Source organism: Pipistrellus hanaki, assembly GCF_964339955.1.
Source record: "Pipistrellus hanaki genome assembly, chromosome: 2".
NCBI lineage: Eukaryota > Metazoa > Chordata > Mammalia > Chiroptera > Vespertilionidae > Pipistrellus > Pipistrellus hanaki.
This window is the reverse complement of record NC_140504.1, coordinates 163951812-163977526: the sequence shown is the minus strand read 5'-3', so window position 1 is coordinate 163977526 and position 25715 is coordinate 163951812.

Sequence of the window (25715 nt, the reverse complement as noted above, 5' to 3'; positions counted from 1 at the left end):
AGATAAACAAATCCCAACAAAAATGGCAGTAGCCACAGAGCTGAAGAGAACAGGAGGCTTGGGTTTCCCCTGGCAATGGAGGAAGCCCGCCCAGCCTGGCCTGCCCTCCACTCAAGGCTACAAAGTTTTAATTACAGAAGATAAATAAATCCTAGATATCAGGGCTTCCACTTAGGTCACTGGGGGGTGTGGACAGCCTGCAAACCACTACAGGCCCCTCAACCAGGCCACCCCATGCCCCAAGGGAACCCCTACTCTGATCTGGGACACGCTTCAGGGCAAACCAGCTGAATCCCACCCATGCACCAGGCCTCTATCCTATTTAATAAGAGAGTGATATGCAAATTGACCATCACTCCAACACACAAGATGACTGCCCCCATGTGGACACAAGATGGCTGCCACAGATGGCCAGCAAGGGAGGGCACTTGGGAGGAACCACGCCTGCAAGGCAGGGCAGTTGTAGGTGATCAGGCCAGCAAGGGAGTGCAGTTCGGTGGGACCAAGCCTACAAGGGAAGGCAGTTGTGGGTGATCAAGCCTGCAGGGGAGGGCAGTTATGGGTGACCAGGCTGACAGAGGAGGGAAGTTGGGGGTGACCAGGCCAGCAGGGAAGGGCATTTTGGGGGGACCCAGGCTTAGAGAGGAGAGAGCAGTTGGGGGGGGGGGACCAGGCGTACAAAAGGGGGGAAGTTGGGGAGGAGCAGGCCTGCATGGAAGGGCAGTTAGGGCAATCAGGCTATAAGGGGAGCAGTTAGGCATCAATCAGGCTGGCAGGGGAATGGTTAGGGGGTGATCAGGCTGATAGGCAGAAATGTTTAGGAGCAATCAGGAAGGCAGGCAGGCCAGCATTTGGGAACCAGCGGTCCTGGATTGTGAGAAGGATGTCCAACTGTCATCAGTCCTGGATTATGCTAGGATCAGGCATAAACGGAAAGTCAGACATCCCTCTAGGGGTCCCAGATTGGAGAGTGTACAGGCTGGGCTGAAGGACACACACCATCATGCAGAAATTGTGCACTGGGTCTATAGTATACACATAATAGATATTCTATTTATAATCAGATAAATATTTAAGCAGATCATTAAAAATACATGCTTCATTTATGTTTCCAAATACTTATATAGTACCTAATATGTGCAAGACATCATAGTACATATTTTATTTCCCCTCAGAATGCATTGTTCATCATAAAGAATAAGAAAATTAGCATTGTATACTTGAATCATTTAATGAAATTTATTGAGCCCCTACTACTTTTTGCAAGGTTCTGGCAATTCAGAGAGAAATATAATATAGTACCTTTTTTACTAGGTTGTGAACTCCTTGCGGACTGGGATAATGTTGATTTCACATTTGAGTCCTTAACAATAACACAGTATCTGGCACATTAAAGGAATTTAATACATTTAAAAATAAATAAAAAAGTAAGTAAACAAACAAATGAATAAATTAATGCTCTAAAATAGCTTATAAGCAAGTGGTTATAACACATAATGGCAAGAACAATAATAAGAATCCACCCTGAATTTCATTAGATCCTAGAGCAGTGTCTCTCTCTTTCTATGAAGTGTTCATAGGAAAAAGATAAAACATGAAAACATGTGAACCTAATGTTAAAATACAAGATAATTTCTTCTACTAAAGAATGATAGAAAAGCCCATAAAAAGAAAAGTAGATGCAATAGCCTTTCAGAGTATAAGCATGAAATATCATCAAGGAATGATAGGAATTGACAATGATTATTGAGAGTAGGTAAAAATAAACTTGAGAATATAGGCAGGCAGGTACCAGTTTGGAAAAGCATGAGTTTTATACAAAGGAATGTGTATTTTATCTTCCCAAAAGGTTGCACATCTGGAAGCCTGTGATATTTGCCAGACCAGATTTTAAATGGCTTGCCAATGTTAAAAATTGTGAATTTTTTCATTAAAGTTCAGATTTTCATTTATTTTCTTGAAAAATTGGAAGATCTGGCAATACTAGGCCCCCATTTTTCATAGTGTCCATGGCTAGTGCTAAGTTGAGTTTGACACTTTAAATTGGATAAGTAATGAAGTAATCATGCTTCAGTTTTTCACACATAATAATGTTCTTTATTGTGGATTCATTCATTTATTCTTCATTCATCATACATTCCTGAGTAACTACCAGGTGTCAAATATTTTTCTAGGTGTTAGGGAAGAAGACACATATGTGTGTAAAAAGTTCACAGGTTAGTGAAGAAGATGGTATAAAATAAATAAGTTTATCAGAGTTACCAGACCTTTGCTAGAACTCTCCACTGGTATGGATGGGGAGGTGGAAGTCAGTAGACCTGGCAAAGTTCTTGAAAGACTTCACAGAAGAAATGAGATAGGAGCAGATTTTTAAAAAATTGAACAAATGAGCATTTCCTAAAAGAACTAATGAGATACTTGGTTTCCTAAAGAGAGACCATTGAGAAGCAACTGAAGAAATTTTTCATGGTTTGACCTAGGGTGAATAATGATAAAGGTTAGGAGGCGAGATGAGGAGGAGTGAGTCTGAATTGATAGGCAAAAGTTATATCATAGAAGAGTTGGATCATCTGTGCTAAGAAATGTAGACTTTACTTGCCAAGAATACTGTGGCTGTAAGTATAGACATTCAATGCACATTAATGGTGACTCAAAATCTCTAAAAAGTCTAAAATTCTAAAAATTCTAAAAAACAAATTTTTAGTCTCAGCAAGATTTTCTTAGAAACAAACTAGGCATCAAAACATACTTCAATATACTTTTCTGATAAACTACTGGATACAGATAAAGAATATTATTAGATTTTATCTTTCTAGGGTTCCAGAATGCTAAGGCTGAGTTATCATATAGGTTATCCAACCTCTCACTTCCCATTTAAGAAATGGAATCACAGAGAGGGAGGAACTTCACCAAGGTCACACAGGGGATACATATAAAGTTGAGTCCAGCTCCTTAATTTCTTCACCTTCCTAGTCCAGGGCTTAGCCAGTCATTCCACTCAAAGACTTCTTTCAGCATGGCCAACCTGCATTGCTGAGTCCTATTTTCCCTAACTGCCTTTCTCATACTGCTTTTTATAAAAATTCCAGTTTCTAACCAATTTCATTAAAAATTTGGAATCTTCTTGCTCAGGGAGGAAAAAAATTCTTGTTAAAGACAACATAAAATTGCTCTTTCATTAAAATCCCTCAGTTAGAGGCATTATGGTCTTTGGGACAAATCACGAGTCAGGAAAGAAACATCATTAATGGTCTTGGACTGTATTCATGGGGGAGGAACATTTGGGAGTTGGAGGTTAGGTGGGACAAGGGATTAATTACACTGGAAAGGAGTCACCAATTATCCCTGCACAGTGGCTAGGATTGGGTTCCAAAATGTAAAGGTCTACAGGAAACACAAGCAGGCTGCCAGCCTGAACAAAACTCCTGGATGGAAAGTTTCTCTGCTTCTGTGTCTGGCTTTTCTCACTCTTTCCTCTTTCCCCACTCAGTAGGAGTAGAGTAAATTTAGAGAAAAGTTATAGCACAGCATGTTGGGGACACAGTTTAGAATAAGCACAGAATTTAAAGCACTAAGGAGCGCTGAGCAGGAGTTAGTAAACCCGTGGGTATCCGTCAGGCTTCTAGAAATCCTCAGCCATTTCCCAGCAAGCCAACTATGGTCCTACAATTGGTCTTCATTGTTTCCAGAGTCTACATCTGCAAATTCACCTACTTGCTAAAATTGACTTGTGTGGGATGCTCTCATGGATATTCACAGACACGCACAAGATGTTGAAAATTTGAGATGCTCATTGCATGCGCCCCAGTGTGAACAAAGTGGTACTCTGCCTTCTTATTTTTAGTTCTTGAGCTGTAAACAAGTGTCCTTTTTATGACCTATTAATAGCAATTTGTTCCACAATTTTGTTCTTTCTGTTGGTGATTTCACCATTTAAAATGGCCCTCAAATGTAGCCTGAAGTGCTGTGTTGTGTTTCGAAGCATGAAAACTTATATATGCTTTCTAGTCCGAAGTTGTCATTTCTTAAATTGAGATCTCAAACTATAAATGGGGTCCTTTGAACCATGTGAAATACAGCTAAAATGCTCTGCATAAATCAGAAAATTCTTTTTCTTAAATAAGTAAAGTATCCATAGCTTTTCTGATAAGGAGTGTGCCCATCTGCTCCTGAAGCTATTGTGAACTTTTATGTCACACCTCTACACCTTCTGTCACCTCAAGAAAATCCGTATTCTGCCTCCATAGTGACCAAGAATTGCTTGGTTTTCTTCTTTCCTCTCCTGTCATTCATTTTGCATACAATTAAATGCCTGGACTCTATCAAATACCTGCATATATATTGTCTCATTTTTCAGCCCCTTGTTTCAGATGAAGAAGTTGAGGCTCAAAAATGTGATGTGTCATTCAGTAATTGGTAGAGCTAGCATAAGAAACCATTAATTGCACCTTCAAATCCATTGTCTTTTCCCCTGTACTGTGCTGCTTTTGCCTAGGCATGCCTATTTTTAATTGTAGTTGGATGCACTTTGAAAGGATATATTGAAAGGTGCAGAGATAGGAATATAGACTGAAGAAATTTGGAAAGAATTGATGGACATGCATCAGGACATTATACCAATCAGAGACACCAAGATTATACACCAATGAGAATGAACAAGGAGTTTACACCATGCTGCAGGCAGTTTACACCAACATTACAACATCCAGATCTCATTTAAATATCTAATCAAATGTTTAATTATGATACAATTAAAATATTAATATTATCTTTGTTTTTATCTTTGTTTTATAGATGTGGAGACAGGGGTTGATAAATTAATTGAGCTCTTCTGGTTAGACAGAAAAAGGCCAGCCAGCCCTTTCCTAGCATATAACACTGCCTTTCTGATTTGATCACAGTTTTTGTTGTAAAGAAAGAACTCTCCAAATGAGCATTCCATTCTGTTCATAGGAAAGTCTTGTGGGTTAGGCTGAGTCATTGATTGCAAATTATTCTTTTGAGTCAATGCCTCCACAACTCCCAATTTTCAATGTGTTTTATAGACATCTTTTCATTCCATACATCTTCCCCCTGCTTTTATATGAGGACATCTGGCTTTTCAACAGGAATTCCTTTTCTACAAGTCAGTGAACCTTGATTGGATAGGAAATTAAGTTTCTTCTCTCTAGTTTGCATGCTTGCCAGCTGTCCCTCTACTTTCCTCCCCACATTCCTGCCCAGAGGATATGCAAGCAGAGGACTTCTCTGACCTTAGTCAGCGAGAATCAACTCTGCAACCTGTTAGCTGAAACTGAGGAATGGTTCCATAGAAATCTGTATAATTACCATCTTCCACATATTCTACTTTAGTTCCAGTCAACTAATTAGTATTTCCACATCCAGGCACCAATATGCCTCATCTTGGTCCCTCTGCTCACTTTATTCCAGTTCATCTGTGACTCCCTAAAACCAAGTTCTCTTGCCCAAAGCTTTCTCACATATAAAACACACACACACACACACACATACCACCATCAAATGTCACTTTCTCTCTGAAGTCCTCACTAAACTGTTCCAATAGATATTAATATCATCCTCTTATATAATCCCCAGCTGTGTACCTCTTATTGTTACTTTACATTATATTATCACAATTACCTGACCCTCTAATTTCTTATGGTAGGAACAATATGAGATTCATTTTATCACAACATAGTGCCTTGAATGTATTAGTTAAATGCCTCTCCAAAAATTATCGTTGTCATCCTAATGTCTACAGTTTGAGTGTTTATTTTAAACCAAGTATTTCCAAGGTATTTTTCATTATACTCATTGTTCAAATGAGAAAACCAGGACTCAGTCAGCCAATAGTATAAGAGCAAGAATTCAAACTTGAGCTATGCTTCCAATGTCCTTTGATCATGGCATTATTGTTTGGTGCTATTGGAAAATAAACTCAATAAGTGGGGCATTGCATGCATTCATTGAATAGTCTAAACAGTAACCCTTCATAGATGTATCATCCAAAACAAAGTTCAGATCAGAAGAAAAAGCTCGAAGTACCTCAAATAATTGGCCAGGAGTCCTTGTACAAAAGCTCTTCATTTTGAGAAACAGTATAGCATAATGTTTCTGAAGACAAATTCTGGAGCCAAGTTGCCTTGTATGGAATGCTGACTCTGTCATTTGCTAGCTGAGGGTTCATTGGATAGTCTATGTTTCATTTCATTATTTGTAAAATGGATATCAGCATCATCATCACCTTCATGCCCATCTCTGTTTCCAAAGGGTTTGTTATCAGAGTGAAATGAGTTGTATGAAAAAAGACTCAGGAATGTGCTTAGTAAGTTTAGTTTAGTTATTATTATTGGGCCAGCAGTTGCAAACTGTTTGCTTGTAGTAGAATCATATGTATATATTATTTTTAACTATAATTGCTCCACTTAATATACTTATATTTTAAACAGTGATTTATTGCCCACAATTAATATTTTATATTATACCTTAAAAATTCAGATTCCTAGCCTCTCTTGGAAAGTTAGGAGATCTAGGAACTGTGAGCAGCTATTTTTACCTGGCCATAATCCATTGATACCGAGTAACAGCTTGCCCCACTTAAGAAAGGCATGCACTCCCCAGTTCATCATTGGGGCCCAAATTCCCCATTGTGTTATGATCAGACACTTCTCTCATTTGTGTTTTGTACTCTTGAACTAGTGATCCCTGTATTAAACCCTTGCTAAGAATGTTTTGAACTGTTATCTAATCTACCATATGCTTCAGTGAGTTATCAAATTTTCCAGTATAAACACAATTTTAAGCAGCAAACTAGGTAAGCATTCATATGAGCTGCTGGATAGAAAAATGGGCATAGGAATAGATATAGTTGATAATCAGGAGAAAGAAAAACCCATCAGCAGACATAGCACTCTATCACAATAAAGCATCACATTCAAAATCACATTCAAAGTATAGCATCACAGTGTAATGTGGTACATGAATGATTGCTTATAAGGACGCTTCTTCCCCCTGCCTCTACCTTTTAGGCCTTATTCAAATATTATATCTCCTTATTAATAAGGTCTATTCAAATATCTCAATCATACTTTCTATACCAAATGAGAAGGAATTTCTGGTTCCCCTATCTCACAGAGCAGAATTTGAGAAATTTTATTTTCCTGGTAGTCACTGCCTTCTCCACAGACTGGTCCTTGGAGCACAGAGGTATTGGAAAATCTGTTTGTGTGCCCTTTAGGGCTTAGCAAAATGCCTTGGAGTCATTTGGTAAGTTTTCAATCATTTGTCTACATTAATTGTAACTAATGGCTTTTACAAATTTAAGAAAATTTTATTAAGAAAAATTTAAAACATCCATTTCAAGCCTACTTAAGCAGAAGGTAGAACATATAATTTTACACAAATATTTCAAACTTTAAAAAATATTTTGAAAGTGTTGGGCATATAAGTGGGTTTGTTCCCACTAGAAGCATTTATTTATATTACTTGGCCCTTTGAATGATACATGAATTGGCTTCCACTTTGTTTTTGGTGTGGCATGATGGGTTACTTTAACACCCTAAATCAGTTTTCTCATTATTAAAATGAAGATTTCTATTCTTCCATCAGATATTATCTTGGACCTTACTTCCTATGAGAAGTGTTCCAGAACATCAAAGAGTAGACTTAAATGCCCTCTTGTGAGTACGCTTGACCTGTATGCTCTATCACAACCTTGAACCTCCAAATACTCTCACTTCCATAAAGGTGGAGGTTGTTCCCCATTCACCACAGGATCCCTTGAACAGTCTAAGTGCTCAGAAAATATTTATTGACTAAAAAAATATGTTTGAATAAATCAACAACTAAGTATATACTTCCAAGGTAGTTGTAAGAATCCAATCTCAGTTGTCATCAGCAATGTTAAACTTGGGGGAGCTGAGCTGAGAAATCTGCTTTGGACAAAACTGCTGTCCCTTACTCCCATCTGTTGCTGTCCTGGGCCACAGCCATCTCCCATTACACTCCCATTGAGCTTTCCTGAAGCTGACCCCATGCAGGCAGCTCTGCTGGGGTGTTTTCCAGCCTCACCAACCTAATTGTTCCTCATTTCCTGCTCATAAATGGTACAAGGTGTGGAGTTGCACCTCCCAATGTCCCAATTTCAATCATTTGTCTACATTAATCGACACTAATGGCTTTTACAAATGTAAGTCTTTAAGCTCCAGTAAGTTACATGTGTTTGAAGAGGCCACTGAAAGAAAGCAAACTCCCTGCTTCTTTAGCTTCTAGGGAAATGTTCTCCAAATATCCTGAAAGCAGGGGCAGAGCCCAACATTCCAAAGCCCTGTGCCTTTGCTCAGCAAACCCTCAAGAGACTGGGCTGTTATTATTAATAAAGTGTGACTTACTCCAAATGAAAGAACAAAGCCCTGTGTGTTACCAACTGCATGCAAAAGATAGACACAATGAGATTTGAATCACATCAGTTTATTTGACACCGATAAGTGGGTGTGTTTACCTTTCATTTATTTTAAAATTTATTTTTTAAGGACTATAACAACATTAGATAAGATTTTTAAAAATATTTTTGTCCTTGAGCCCAAGACTAGAATACTGTAGCTGTTACCAACTTGGAAGAGTACTGAAAGTTCAATACAATAAGTTTTTCTATCCTCTTTGTTTTTTCATTTAAGGTAATAACAAGTATATTTTTTTCTGGTTATAATTATAGTTTTAAGAGCCAATATTATTTAGCACATAGCATTTAATCTTCTTTACCATTGCCTATTATAATTTAAATTTATAATTTAAAATATAAAACCAATATTAAAAAACCCCACTAATTTAGAAAGTAAACAACAGACTAGAAAAAAATACACAACAAATATGAAAGAGTACAAAAGATTCCTCATCCACCTGGGCATTAGCTATCTGACCAGCATTCCTTTTGAGAATTCCCAAATATCATCATAGAAAGGCAAAAGTCCAATGTTAACAATAGAATAAAAACTTATTTAAAAACCATAAGTGCAATAATAAATCGGAATAATTCAAAATCCCATAATTAAAGGCAGACTGTCTCCAATTTACCAAAACATAGAAATAAAAATCTAATATATTTTTTTACCTAATATGTCTACCTGATGCAACTAAAAGACAATTTCAAAACTACATTGCCTTAGCCTGTACATTCCCCCAAAACTACATTCCCTCCAAAGCAGGTACTAAGACTAAGGCTAGCTGCAGACAGTTCATTTGGGGAAGCGATTCCTAATAGTAGGGTGACAAACAATTAAAACACACAGAAAGAGAGAAAACCAATACAAGATGAATGATTCTTGATCTGGGCTTCACTATGAGAGGGTGATGCTTGGAATGCATCTCAGAGCTATTTTCCCAGGGAGGGTGTGTGAGTGGAGGATAAATTTAATTGTCTCTCAAATGCATTGGTCAGCATAACCCTATGGGAATTAACTTTTTCAAACATAAACCTTTCCTGGCTTTGTCAGTTAAAATAATACTGCTCTCTATTGATTGAACTGGTTGTCCCAGCAGCAGTTGAAGTAAGAAGTGGTACAGAAAGAGATTGAAATGGGTCATTGGAGACAACTACTACAGTCCATCAGTAGCATCACTGAGATTTGCTCATACCTTCCATTAAGTTCATCTCTTTCGAGAGGTGACCAACATCTATTCTGCCAGTGAAACAAGCTAGATTCTCGCTGCCACAGCTGTCCCAATCCTTAATTAGTATTCATCATCTCCCTCTTGCAACACCCTTTACAGATTTCCTTCACTCCTAGCCGGTCCGGGCTGCTCTCCTTGTCAATTTACCCAGGACATCATCCCTAAGGGGTCTATAAGCCTTTGGCTGATCCTATGCATGCATATTTGAGTTGTGAGCTCATGGTTATCACCACACATGGAAAATGAATCCCCGGAGTTCCTGGCATACTCAACCCTACCTTAATTCTGTGACAGTTCCTCTTGGTAAAGAGAGTCCATTACCCCTACTAGCAACTGCTGATTCAATGATAGAAGAGACCAAAATGGCCAGGTGAAAACAGAGTTTGAAGTTCAGTAGAACTTTTATTCTGTCTCCCATTAGAAGTGCCTTCCCCCAGCTTGGGAATTAGAGCCCTTAATCTTACAGATCCTAGTGATCAAGTGATCAAATCTCATCTGGGGGTCTAAATTCTACAATAGGATTTCCAATAACTCTCTTAGACTGGGTCCTTTCAAAAGCAGAACCTGGGACAGTAGTTCTAGGAAGAAAGATAAGGGCCAGGGGAAAACAAAGGAGAGAGGAAAAGGAAGGTGAGAAAACCAATACAAAGATGCATTGTTGATTTGGCCAATGCTATAGTAAACAGGTGCTTAATAAGTGCATCTTGAAACTGCTCACCCAGAAGTCAAAAAGAAAAAAAAAAATTCTATCAATATGTGGTTAATATTTTCCTTTGTGTAGAGCTAAGTCACTAATATTTGCCAAAATCCCCTTTCTCTAAAACTCTGCATTCCCAACATGCAGTGCAGGCTAATTTTATTTTATTGTCTAGGTCAGAGACATTTTCCTGTATCAGATGTCATTTTCTATTTTTCTTGCCCAGAACTTCTAAATTATTCTGCCTTGAAGCTCCAGTATTGGATTTCTCTCAAGTTCCAGGACTTCAACAGTCCTTCTCTCTGTTTAATGTAACTTCCAATTGTTCACATGATGTCCCTGTTTCCAAGGGGGGTTTGCTCACCCCTCCTCTAACTCTCCCCTCGCTGATCTTCATGCATTACCGATGGATGTCATGCTTCACCATCTCCTTCACCCATTAGTAGACCAGAACATATTGTGATGATAAAAATCTTTGCCAAAAATTCCTGGCTATGATCACATTGAACTCTGAAAAAACACATTTTATTTCTCAGAAAAATTGAAACAAGCAATAACCCCAGCAAATGAGTTTTAACTTATTCCCAGAGGGAAAGTTTTTCTGGTTGAAGGAATACTGAGTTTGAGATGGGCCCTTGATAAGAGATCTTCATGAAACTGAAGCTCTAAAGGTATGAGACCATTTTTTTTTCAATCTGTGCTGTGAAGTGAGTGTGATAACCATAGCTTTATCTCCAGAGTTTCTATGACGATCAAATGCAAAAACATTTTCATAGCTTATCACACTAGATGCCTGGTGCACAAAATTTGTGCATGGAGGTGTGTGTTCTTAGCCCCACCTGCACCCTCTACAATATGGGACCCCTCGAGGGATGTTCAACTGCCCGGTTAGGCCCGATCCTATGGGGCAGTCAGACATCCCTCACACAATCCAGGACTACTGGCTCCCAACTGCTCACCTGCCTTCCTTCCTGATTACCCTTAACTGCTTCTGCCTGCCAGCCTGTTCACCCCTAACCACTTCCCAGGCAGCCTGATAGATGCCTAACTGCTCTCCTGCCAGCCTGATTGCCCCTAACTGTCCTCCCCTTCAGGCCTGGTACCCCCCTAACTGCTCTACCCTGAAGGCCTGAGTTCCCCCCACCCTCATTGTTCTTCCCTACAGGCCCAGTCACCCCCAACTTCCATCCTCTGCTAGCCTTGTCCCTCCTAAGTGTCCTCCCCTGATGGCCATCTTATGGCAGCCATCTTGTGTCCACATGGGGGTAGCCATCTTGTGTGTTGGAGTGATAGTCAATTTGCATATTACTCTTTTATTAGATAGGATACATTATTAATGTGGCTGCCATTACATTATTACCTTATCATTAGCTTAGTGTAAACTGATTAAAAAAAACCCAAAAAACACCTGTTTTGGTATTTTCCAATACATTTATTAAGACTAATATTTACCAAATCAGGGTGTAAATTTCAATCTCTATAAATAAAGGTATTCACATATCCCAATTAAATTCATTACTTATGTATTTGTCTGCTAGAGATGCCATAACAAAATACCATAGTCTGAAGGGCTTAAACAACAGAATTTACTTTTCACAGTACTATAGAGGCTGGAAGTGCCAGATCCAGATGCCGGCAGATTCAATTTCCAATGAGAGCTCTCTTCCTGCCCTTGCAGATGGCCTTTCTAATATGGGGGGGAGGGAAGTAGGGGGTAGTAGGAGAGAGATTGATTGATTTCTGATGTTTCTTCCTTTTTTTACAAAGACACCCAGCCCTATTGAATTAGGACACTACTTATATGACCTCATTTAACCTAATTACCTCCCTCAGGCCCTATCTCCAAATAACCTGGGGATTTGGCTTCAAAATATAAATTTTGGGGATCACAACTCAGTACCTAACATCTCTTAAGCTTGAATTATAAATAACCAAGTTAAAAAAAAAAAAAAAGAAATCACCCCCTCCCCCAATCTTTTCTTCAGATTAATATATTGGAAAGATCTTCTCCACCTAGTTCTTTAAAAGAGAAAAAACCTTCCAGTGTTAACTCCATCTTCACTAAACACCCCTCACCCAGGAAAACAATATGGTCATCGCTTGTTCCATCCTAGGCCTCCTTTGTTCTTCATTCCTGAGGACATGTGGCCTAGCTTTACTATATGCCCCAGTCCTAGCACATAAGTAGGCTCTTTTGCTTTCTTTGTAATAGACTATATTTCTAGAAAACAGACTTCTTTTGTTTCCATTTCTGACTCTGTCTCTCCACACTTTATTTCTAGTTCTTGGTTTTCCTCTGCCCGCCTCCCCTCCTCTCCACTATTCTTTCTTTCCAAGGTGCCAATATGCTACAAAAAGTTTAAAAAGACAAGGAAAATAATATGTTTATATGAACTTCTTATATTACCAATTGGACCTAATGCTTTAAATATGGAAAGGTGTAAGAAAAATATATTAAACATATTATTTGAAAAAGTGCCACTTAAAAATAAACTTATTCTATGTCTTCTGACTTTTGGAAATTCTACTTATGTCTCTGCCTTCACCTTCCCTTCTTTCTTCTTCCATTTTCCTATCTTCTTTGCTTCTATATCTTCCCTATGTCATGTCTCTCTCTGCTCCTCTTTCTAATCTCTCACTGGCTCTTCCACCATCTCTATCTTCTTGTTTCTCCACCATGATGCCTGTATTCCCCTTTCTCTTTCCCCTCCTGCTACAGCAGGCCTTATGGTAAGCTTGCTCCCTCCCAACTGAATTACTTTGTATGCCTCACCAGGGTTATATGGGAAATTGACTCACCTGATCATTCAACATAGGAAAGACAGTTGGCTTGGAAAAGCCAATTTCTTATTCTCCCTCTATGTCTCTCCTCTGTACTGATGATTTTGCTTTATACCTCCTTTCAGAGTCCTAAATATAAAGTCAAGAGGAATGCCTCTGTCCCCCACAGCACTCACCTAACTCCTCCTCCTCCTCCTTATTCTGAGATGAGATGCAGAGCAGAGTCAGGGCACAATCTGCCTGCCTCTCCCATTTCTGTCTTGTCTCATCTTCCCAGAATCCCTCCAGCTGAAGTCTTAGGCTTCAGGGTTTTCATTTCCTGCACATGTGCTCTTCCACCTAAGGCAGCAACTCTTAGTGCCTGGTTGCCACAGGTGGAAAGAATGACTCTTCTATAAGCATAGAGGGAACACCACGATCTGGGATACTCTGGTTTACTTCTTTATATGCTAAGGTATTTAGAAACTCCTCTGTAGTCACAAACTACGGTAATATCCTTTCACCTGTTCTTCTTTACTATAGCTCCCCCTTTTTATTGAGGATAACCGTGTGCCTGATTGAAAGCACTCTCCTTCCCAGATCCAGAGGCTGCTGGTGCTGCCCATGTGACCAAGTCCTCACCAATGAGCTGTGAGTGAGGGGACCATTATAAAAGCAACAGCTTTCACTGGTGTTTGTTTTCAGTTTCTGCCCTTTTTCTTTTCTCCTTCCTGCCAGCACTGCAGAGAGGATGCCTAGCAGTTCAGTAGTCAGCTTGCAAGGACTGAGGACAGTCACAGAAAGGTAGCAGGAGTTTGGTTCTGAATCAGGCATGATTGCACTAGAGAAGCGAAACTGGTGGAAGAAAGAGAGAAAAATACATTGAAGAGGATGGGCCTTTGTAAATGTGGGGCCGTGTAGGCAAGTCTAGCTAATGTCCTCAGTGGTTGAACATCAACCTATAAGCCAGGGGGTCACAGTTAGATGTTGGATCAATGCACATGCCCAAGTTGTGGGTTGGATTCTCAGTGAAGGAAATGCATGAAGTAGCCTATCAACGACTCTGTCTCATCATTGATGTTTCTCTCTCTTCCTCTCCTTTCCTCTCTGAAATCAATTAAAAAAAAGTCTGAAACCTATAGGATAGGCTGAAACTCAGGGCACAGAATGATCCTACGGTGTACAGGGGGGAATTTCTTTCTCTTTAGTGAAGCCTCAGTTCTGCAATTAAGGTCTTTCAATAGATTGAATCAGATTCACTAAGATTATCTAGGAAAAGTTGTCTTACTTAAAGTGACTATTGACCGTAATCACATCTAGAAGATATGTTCACCTTGACACATAACACCATCACAGGCTCCCAAATAGCACTGTGCTGCCACCACACTAGCTCTGCACTACCTGCCTCTGGATTTGTTGTTAAGTAAAAAATGGGGGGGGGGGGAAGAAAAATCCTATCAGTTAAATCTTAGTAGCCAGGTTTCTGTTATGTAACCAAAAGCAAACCCTAACTGATATGTATTTCCTCTACAAAACTCAATTTTAAGCTTTTTACTTGCTATGGGCTCAAACAAATACTTAATTTTTAAGTCAAAACTGCACAATAGCTCTGTTGTTTTAGGAAAGTATTATGCTTCTCCCCAAAGCTCTGAAATTGATTGTTTCAAAGACTAAGGAAGCCCACAGGCAACAAGATTGATAAGATATAAAACTACAACTGATTTTTTTTTTAATAAGAAGGTATTCCTTTTATAATACATGTGTAGAAAATAAGTAATCTGATTATGGATGGAACCCAGAATCACCTGAAGCTAAAACCTATCCCCTTTCCACTATGCCAAGATATGAGCAAAAAGCTCTCTTTGGGCTCTCTGTGGGAAAAAGAACCATCAACAAAGCTGTTAGTGATTTTTTTTTTAAGTTTATACTCATAGGAATGGACATCAAAAATTATTGCTAGTAATATTAATTAAGAGACATTTATCAATATTAAGCTACTCTCATCATTGCTATTAAATTTGAAATTTCAGCCTTATTAAGATATTTTATTCAGAATGACAAATGTAGGCTAATCTATGGCTGAATATAAAAAAAGAAAATTAAAACATTACTTTTTCAATGAAAGTTGTCAAAAACCACAAAGATGCACTTTGAGTAGGCAGGATGGGCAGAGGTGAGTAGGTCAGCCAGTGCTTTCATGGCTGTGTTTATTCTTGTCCAATCTATTGAAAGACCTTAATTGCAGAACTGAGGCTTCCCTAGTCAAGATGGGACTAGTAATGTGTGTATGTCTACTTGATTTTGAAAATGGTGGTGCTAATTTTTGAACACAACATTATCCTCTCCTACCTCCAAAAACCCTTGATAATAAAGACTATATTTTCACAGAGTTTAATGAGATCTTCCCTTTCTTTGTTCATTCAGTTCCACAGACAACTTTAACAGGTTTTCTGGGTAAAGATTTTGATCCCCGTTTTATAGGAGAGGGAAATAGACTCAGAGAAATAAATAACTCACTTGAGGACGACAGGAACAATCAGCATCTTAAAGTATTTAGAAAAATCTTTTGGAAATTGAATAAAACTTGGACCAGAATGTCTTGTTTATGACAAGAGACCAAAGAATGTAAAAGAGCATGACCCTTTGCTTCCCTCTTAACTGGTGGAGTAAGATTTACAAAATCTGCCCAGGCCAATGCACTTCCCACTAGTAAAAGTATTAATTTCTTGTAAGGCCATTGAGAGACAGTTTCAGGGAGGCCAGGTATGTCTGCCTGGTTACTCCTTAAATGCTATTAAATTTATGTCTAAATTGTTCCAAGATTGTGTGTATTTTCAGGTCCCATCATTTCTTGGGCCAAGTTGGGGGTGTGGCAAGTACAAACTTATTCACTAATGAGGTCCCCTGTGATTGGCCATGAATGGTGAGAAAAAAAATAAAAATTCATCCTCTTTCATAGGCTAAAAGGAAATTAGACCTTCCCCAAAGAGACCTAACCCAAAGATAAGTGAAAGTATATCTTCCCATTTTATTTCCTTCTGATGATGTCCTAGAAGTAGATAATAATTATGAACATTTTAATGGCACTTTACAACTTATAAAGGCTTTCAGAGCCACCATTATAAGGGATACACTTCTCATATGTAGTAGAGAATCTGACCTTGTGTGGTGGTCAGGAAATACTTACCTGAAGCAGTCACCTCTGAATTTGGCTCTGAATCAAAAACCCAGCTTCTTCTTACTATAATGAAATATTAGAAAAAATCTCTACTTGGTTGCTTATGGGAGAAGAATCATCAACAGCACTCTCAAGTGAACTTGTTTAGAATGCATATTCAGAAGACTGATCATTATAAAAACTGCTGGTAAGATTTACTTAAAATTAAATTTATTCACTCTGTATTGGCTCACCTATCTCTAATGAAGTTAAAACACCAACCTATATATTTTCTTCAGAATTACAGAGCAGGTTAATCTATGGCGATGAAAAAAAATAAGATAAAAATAAAAGCTTAAATAAGTAAGAAAAAAAAAGTAAAAAGCATGAGTTTTGGGGAAATAAGGATAGGGTATTATGGTGTTTAAGATGATGAAGGGAGACTCCAGAGAGAGGTTGGCTCAATTTTGAGGGTATAGTAGATATAATAGAAGCTTTGAGAATATATGTGTTCAATTAGATACATAGACATCAATTCATTTTGGATTTCATTAAATACATAATCATATATATTTACTCATCTATCTATATATATAAAAGCCTAAGTGACTGTTAGCACTGAACAACCAGAACCGGAATGACTGGATGACCAGCTGGTAACTATGATGTGCACTGACCCATACCTTGCTGCTGGGGCCCTGGCAGCCCTGAATCTGGTTCACCTGCACCCTGGACCAAGACAGGAGGAAGGACAGAGCCTGATTCCTTGTGGAATCTGCCATGCCTTAGCTTGCTGCTGGGGCCAACCTCCTGCAGTCCCTCCCCCAGTGACCGCCCCCCTCTCCCAATATGCCCCAATTGCTGGCCAGGCTTAGAGACCCCACCTGTGTACAAATTCCTGCAACAGGTCTCTAATAATTATAGAATGATATGTTACTCAAATATACTGTATATTTAACTGAATCAATATATAGCACTATCATTTTACTCCTATGCCCCTTTGTTTCCAGTGCCCACTACAGTGATTGATGCTATTGTACTTTGTAAATATTTATTAAAATATATTAAAATATGTCTTCCTCATTCTCTGCTTTACATGATCTACTTCTATTGCCACCTCAATACTGAATACAGATATCAGCATACAGTAAGTAGTTCGATAAGAACTTGATCAACTGAACTGAATTGACCCCTTCAAACTTTGTTTTCTGAGTTCAAAGGCCTTCACTGTCAACACTAGTTAGACAATCCAGGAGTTCACCTTTTCATTGCCAAAAAGAAGAAGGTAACATAATGCAGAAAAGTCCCCATTCTGACAAGTCTGTGGGAGGGTCTGGTTTCATGGTCAGAGACCTAGCAATCAATTAGAGAAAGGGAAACGGTTGCCAGTGGAAACCTTGAGACCGTGCAGCTGTCAGAGGGAGTGAAAGGCTGGAAGCTAATCAGGCATAATGAGCTTACAGTACCATAGATCATGTCATCCAGCATTCTTATTAATTTCCTGCCCAACGGCCAGGCACAGAGGACTGATTCATCCATCAGTCTTTCCCCAGCCTGCGATGCTAAATCACTTCTCAAATCAGGAATGCAGTGATGAAAATTCAGGAGTGACATAGTGGCAGGAATATCATCCATCACCCCCCTATACTCTACCTTTGGTGAGCATCTCACCCACACTTCATTCTGAATGGGAGGGACCAGACACTGAGAATGTAAAACAGCCAAGGACCATAAAGGATGTTGAGCTCAAGTATGACAATAAGATTCATTGTTAAAATAAAAGGTTGTACTAGATCAGGGATGGTACAAATATGGCACACACATTGCCACTTCCCCTTTCCTGTGTCCTTGATGGACATTGCATATTCATTATTCCATTCCATCCTGGGCAAAATTCCATAATTCTTCTCACCATAGCATTATCATGTCTCAACTAACAATGAATCTCCAAAGGGTTAGTATGGGGGGATAAATATTTCCTTATTGATATGGGCAACCAATGGAAACTTTTGTGTGCCCCATCTGGCTCTTTTTTATATTCCTAATTAAAACATTTGCTACCCTTTATTTTAATATAAATTTTCTGGTCTCTACAGTCTATATTACAATTTACAACCATTTATTTTTCTTCCTAAATCTAGGGGAAATCCATTGAGCTAAGAGGAGCCAGACATGAGTGTCTCACAAGCCCAAGTATGTGGATTAAGATATGGGTTATCCTGAAACGGGGACTTGAGAGCACCAGAGTTTACTTTCCAGTCACAGAGATGAAGGTTTAAATGAGGAGCATTACTATGCAAAGTACTAAATGCTAGAACAATGGAGAGAAACAAGGGAAGCATCCAGATGAATTTCAGGGGGAACCATTCAGTGCATAGCTCATGAACAGGAAGTATATATCCCAGTGCACCCCTTTGGTTGTATCCAGATAAAACAGAGCTCTGAGGGATACAATATGTCACTCAAAGGGGTCACATGCAAGAGGGTGACTCAGAAACAGAGTCCTGAGATATAAGGAGGGATTTTCCAATAAAGAGGCAGCAGAAACCAGGAAGAGATTCTTAGACCAATAGAAGGCCAAGTGCAAAGGTTCAGAAACTCCAAGGCATTTCAAATGGATCTCACTTAGGTTCCCACATTTGGAGCCCAGATATTTTTGCATCACAGGTGTTATAATCCCTCTTTCAGAGTAAAGGGAATGAAGGCCCAATAAGTAACTTATCCAGAGGCACACATCTAACTGCACAGGTAAGTAACTAACCTAGGTTCCTTGATCAAACGCTCGAGTTTTTTTCACCAGACTCACCACCTCCAATGGAGGGGGTGATAACACCCCTTTATTTCAACTTGAGCAGAGAGGTTTTTAATGAATAAAAAACCAATAGAGAAACCATCATATACCAAGCCAGCATGCAAGCTAATGGTAAAGAAATAGTGAGGATATGAGATCAGAGTTGGCAGGCAGCCTCTGAAATGGGGGAAGCATTTTAGTTCAAACATGTCAACAATTTAATTCATGTTGAATGGTCTTGCTATTGTAAGACCCACAGTAGCCTGCTATGAATGCTAATAGATAATTTCCTTTTTGCTAGGTGAAGCTAGCCCCCAAAAAGGATTGAGGCAAATTGGTAAAAAATTCAGCATTATTTTTATTTCGTTCATTCATGCTTTTAACAAAGATGAACTGAGTTTCCCCCTTGCACCAGTCACTGCACTAAGCATTGAGGATATAGAGATGAATCAGGCACTTTCCTCATACTTAAGAGCTCACAATGTAATGTGAAAATAGAAACCAACATATAACCCCACAAGAAACATGTGTAAAGAGAGGAGAGTACATAATCTAGTGGCACACAAGGGAGCAAGCTACCAACTCTGCCTGAGTGGACTGGACCATGATTTTGAAAAATGAGGTTTTTGAAATGAAGTTGAAAAATGACTAGAGGTGACTAGTGATGCAATATAAGCATCAAAACAAATGAATACAATACAGATTATAATCTATTGAATAAATAAAGAAGACATACATGAGTCCATATGGATCTAATCAATGGTGGGGAGAGAATTATCACAGGAAAAAAGTAGAAAAGCTATTAGATTTAGAAAACTCATCATTTGGCAACCATAATCTTAATAATGGATTCAAGAAAATGATCAATGGGTGCTAGAACTAGTAGATAAAAGTTTGAGGAGTAACAGGATATTTGCACAGTTTCAAAGTATCTCCCCTAACATAACTTAATTACAAAGAGGAAAATAAAAACTTTACAGTAGAAAAAACTAGCAAACACCACTTTAAACCAAGAGAAGAAAGTTAACATCGACATGAGTGGGACAATTTGACACCATGTACCTCCAGACATGTAGCACGGAGAAGAGCACATCATTCTGGGATGTTTTACCAGAAACACATAATCTGAATAGACTCATGAGGAAACATTGATAAAACCAAATTGGGGAACATTCCACAAAGCAACTGACCTGGAAACTTCAAAAATGTCAATGCCATAAAAGACATAGAGGGTCTGAACAAAATTGCTTCAGATTAAATAAAATGGAAGAGACATAACAATTGAATGTAATGTATAAGCCATGATGTTCTTTTGTTATAACGGACATTATTGGTACAGTTGATGAAATTAGAATAATGTCTGTAGATTATATAATAAGTACTGTATCAATGCTGATTTCCTGATTTTGCTAATTGCACTGTGTCTGTGGAAGAATGTCCTTGCTTTTAAAAGCAAAGACATTCTTCCACAGACACAGTGCAATTAGAAAAATTGTGAGGGAGTGGAACAAACACATTGAAGCATTTAAGGATAAATGAGCATATGCCTGCAAGTTACTCCCAAATGTTTCAGAAAATATTGGAGAAAGAGAAAAACAAAACAAAGTAATGTAGTAAGATATTAACATTTGTGGAATGTGCAAAAAAAAATATAAAGAATGTTATGGCCCTAACCGGTTTGACTCAGTTGATAGGGCGTTGGCCTGTGAACTGAAGGGTCCTGGGTTTGATTCTTGTCAGGGGCACATACCTGAGTTGCAGACTCAATCCCCAGAGAAGGGTGTGCAAGAGATATCCAATCAGTGGTTCTTTCTTTTCATTGATGTTTCTATCTTTCTCTCCCTCCCTTCCTCTCTGAAATCAATATATATATATGATATTATGGACTGAATTTTATCCCTCCTAAAATTCATATGTTGTTGGAAACTCTGCCCTTTAAAAGATGGCATTAGGAGGTGAGGTCTTGGGGAGGTAATTATTATTTAAATGAGGTCTCCAGGGTGGAACTCTCATGAATGGGGTTAGTGCCCTTATGACAGTTATTACATCCCTTGCTTGTTCTCCTCTTGCAGAGGAGAAGTCAGCAGTTTGAAACTCAGAAGAGGGCCCACACTAGAATGCAGTCATGCTAGCACTGTGATCTCTAACTTCCCAGCATCCAGAAATGCATGAAACTTTTTTTTTTATTGTTTACTAGTATAAGCCCCTGAACTATGGTACTTTGTTTTTGCAGTCTCAACTAAGACAAGCATTCTTTCCACTATTTTTGCAATTTTTCTGTAAATCAGAAATCATGTCAAAATCCAAAGTTAAAAGAAAAGGACACCTTAATGTAATATGATTTTAGTTAGGTAAAGTTTGTGAGTGTGAATTGTCAAAAACGGCAAGAAGACTTGAGGAAAAATGAGCAGAGAGTGTGGGTAATGGGGTTGTAAGTTATTTCCCTTTATTTGTATTGCTATATAATGCTATTTGTATAGTTTAAAAAAGCATCATGGTAGATTGAAACAATGACTAGAATTTCACTAGTTAGAGAAAGCAGAGAAAGATCTTAGGTTAAAATAAGCAGCACATGCAATAATATTTATTTTTAATCTGGCATTACACAGCATTTACTATGTGCTAGACACTGTTCTAAGTACTTCATTCATATTAGCTCTTCAACCATCACAACTGCCCTATGTGGTATTTATATAATCATCTCCATTTCATAGATAAGAAAATTGGGACACAAATAAATTAAGGAACTTAAGTCAAATGGTTGAGAATTGACTGAGAGGATTTGAGCCCAGGCAGTGTGGATGTAGAAGCCTGTAGCCATAATCATTATCCCATTATTAACTTTTGGGTGCTTTATGAGAGGGAATGGTCAGATTCTCCTCAGTCACTTCCTGTTCCACTTTTACAATAAAAGAAGCCAATCATTAAAAATCTGCAGAGACATCAAGAGGATGGACAATATACTCCTAGGGAACAGAGACTACTTAGGCAATTGTGTATCACAGTGTCTAACAAAGTAGCAGTGCCCATGGCTAGAACCATAGGGTAGATTGACCATAAGTAGAAGGAAAACAACTTCTCTGAGAACTCACTATGTTCCACGTGTCCTCTGAGCACTCTGTATGCTTTAACTTACTGAACCCTCTCAACAACTTCAGGAAGCAAAATATTATTATTATAGGTAAAAAGTATCTTTCATGCAGCAGAGCTGGGCCTTGAACCCTGCAACCTCATCTCAGACACTCAACTAGAAAGCTAGCATGTCAGGAATATGATGTGGGGAGACATGAGAGCTTATCTTCAGCTAATATTGTGTGACCTGAGACAAACCACTTTCCTCCTATGGCCTATTTCCCCAGGGAAAATTGAGGTGTTAAACTGTATGGTCTTTGGGACCTTCCAGCCCTCATCTTCTATGCCCCTGACACAGGTGGAGGCCCACTATCACATTAATGTGAAAACTTCAGGATAAGCAGGTATGTCTTGAATATCTTATAAGAGAGAATAGTTACTGAATAACCATAGGAATCACCACAGAAGACAGAGCTGTTTAGACCCTGAAGTTTATTGTAATTGAGACCATACAATCACAGACATTTAGAACTATAGTGATCATGCAATCAAGTGATCTCAAAACAGGACTAGTTGTGAACGAAAAGGAGCATTACTCTAATTATGTGAAAGTAAGCAGCAGTACTAGAGCCATTCATGGAAAACAAACACGTGGTCATCATACTTAAAGCTGAAAGGTGCCCAACAAACTCAAGGTGTCAACCACACATGTGCCACACTCTGCTTGAAGCTCAGCAGACATAACATTTTATTTTTTCTTCCCAACACCTCTGTATTCTTTATTCCAGTCTTATTAGTAAGGAAACTAGGTTCAGGGAGGTCAGAGACCCATTATCTGCTTCCAAAGAACATGGCAGGGCCTCGAGGATACATGAATAAAAACAAAAATCCACAGAGCAGTAACAAGTACCTGAGTCACATACAAGCTTCAGAAGCCCAACAGAAATTATATTCTCAATTGGAATAAAACTAGCCCACTGAGACTATTTGCTGTTGATTACGTTGCTTTGATTTTGGTAGAGATGCTATCAGTTCAATATAATCACACCACTTTGTTCATTCTTGTAAGAGACTCTGAATGAAGAAGTATGTCTGTGGTTATCAAAAACTAGAGGCCCCTTGGCCTAGCCTGTGGGGATCAAGCCAAAATTGGCTCTCCGACATCCCCAAGGAGTTCTGGATTTTGAGAGGGCAGTTCTTGGGTGACACAATCCAGAATCAAGCTCCATCCTGTCTTGTTCTGAGTGCACCAACTGAAAACCACAGCTGCCAAGTCACTGCAACTAGGCAGCTTTTGCATTGAGTATCTTCCCCCTGGTGGTCAGTGCATATCATAGCTACTGGTTGGATGGTCACTCAGGCTTTTATATATACAATAGATATGGGAAAGCTAATTGGTTATGATGTAATTTATTGAATCAGTTGGAACAGGCTAGATGATGCTGTGATAACAAACAACTACATAATCTCAGTACTTTAAAATAGCAAAGGTGCACAACTTTGGCTTAGGCCAGCACTCATTAGTCAACAGAGCCAAATATCAATAGTATAACAATTAAAATTTCTTTTGAGAGCCAAATTTTTTAAACTTAAACATCTTCTAATGCCCAGAATAGACTTCAAAATAGACTTGCCTAGGCTGTGGTATTTTGTGGAAGAGCCTCACTCAAGGGGCCAAAGAGCCTCATGTGGCTTGCAAGCCTCAGTTTTCTGACCATGGGCTTAGGCTGTGTGTTTACTGAGTCAGCCATGGACTCTGCTCTGCATTCTTGTCCTCACTCCAAGATGCAGGCTGACCAAGCAGCTTCCATCCAGAACACTGCCTTTGTCCCATGGAGGGAAGTGAGAACACTTGATCTTGCATTGGAGATGAAGTATTTAGCCTTCCCCCCATAGCTCATTCACCAGAACAAGTCTGGGGGCCCAGCATAGCCATGGGGGCCTTGGCAATACCATCCTTCCAGGTGCCTAGAATGGAGAGCATTTGAAATATTTGATAAAAAGCACTAATGACTACCAAGCTTAAAACGTTTTGTAATTTTAATCCCTTCAGCAAATAACTAGCAAACACCAGATTTGTGCCAGGCATTGTATTAGGCACTGAAGACAAGATATGATCCTTTTTTCTTCCCAACACCTCTGTATTTTTCAAAACACTCAAGGGTGCTTGAGATCAATGATTATACCAAACGGTGTCTTTGGTAATAAAAAGTTAAAAAATCCAAGCTCTTGACCAGTTTCTTCTTTTGCAGAGGGGGGATCTGAAGCCCAGGGACATGCCCAGGGGGGCTTAGCTGGAAGAAGACTGGTTTCTAAATCCCCACATTTCATAAAAGCAAGTGGGAGAAGGGAGGCTTACAGACCTCTCTGTGTTTAGAAAGCCCTCTTGAAGGTTGCGTAAGTGGGCTGGGGTGTCCTGTTTATATGAAAAGACCAAGGAATGTAGACAAGACAGCCACTTTGAAGGGTATGATGGAGGCCACGAAGGCCATGAACTCTGAAAAGGACCAGGCAAGCTGTGGTCAGCTGCTCTGACCTGGCACTAGGCCACACGCCAGGCTCTCTTTATAGTCACATTTTAATATTTACCATAGAAGATGGATGATCCTCTCGTCTATAGGAGTGAGGACTTTGTATGAAATAGTCTCAAGTGTATGTGGTAAAAAAAAAAAAAAAAAAAAAAAAAAAAGGCTGTTCATTTGAATTATCTGGAAACAAGACTAATGTACATCAACTTATGTGATGCTTTCTTTTTCTGTGGAATAGAGCGATTGACTGGCCATCTCTCATGAGCATCAAGGAGTAGGGAAAGGAGCTTTGGACTTCATTAGGCTTGCTTTTGAACCTTCTCTCTCTCACTTACTTGTTATGCAATTCACATCACTTTTCTCTGTTTCAGATCCCTCATCTGTCAAGCAGGCATTATAATATCTAGCATCATGAGCTTCCAAGATAAATTATATTGGAGGAATCAAGCAACACACCTGACACTTGCCAAGTATTAGTTCTGGTACTTAGTGAACACAAAAGGAATGTCAGTTTCCATTACCTCTCACTGTGGTAGTTCAGCTGAACCTGTGATCAGATTTTTCTGTATCCAATTCCTTTGTATATCCATCTTTGTGTTATGCTAGGCTGTGGTAACAAATAGACAAAAGTTCAGTGATTCAACACAATTAAAATGTATTTCTTGTTCACCAGACAGTCCTGGGTGGAGGCGTGACATATTTATCTTGTAGCTTACAAAGTTTTCCTAGGCATCTACATCTCAGTGGTCTAGAAGAGAAAATGAGCAAGGACAAGAAGAAAATGTGTGTGGTTGATGTGGGCCAGGCCTAGAGATGGAGCCCTAGCTGATGCTCACACTCCCTTGGAGAGAGATTAGTTACATGGTTATACTCAATGAGGGGGTACATTGGGAAATCTCCTATAGCTGTATGCTAAAGGGGAGCATGGATTTTTGAGGACAGTCATCAATCTTGATTATTAATCAAGAGCAAATTGTGTCCCTCTTACAGCTTTTATCCTTGTTCAGGTACATAGGGAAAGGTGAGAGAGAGTTGCTCTGG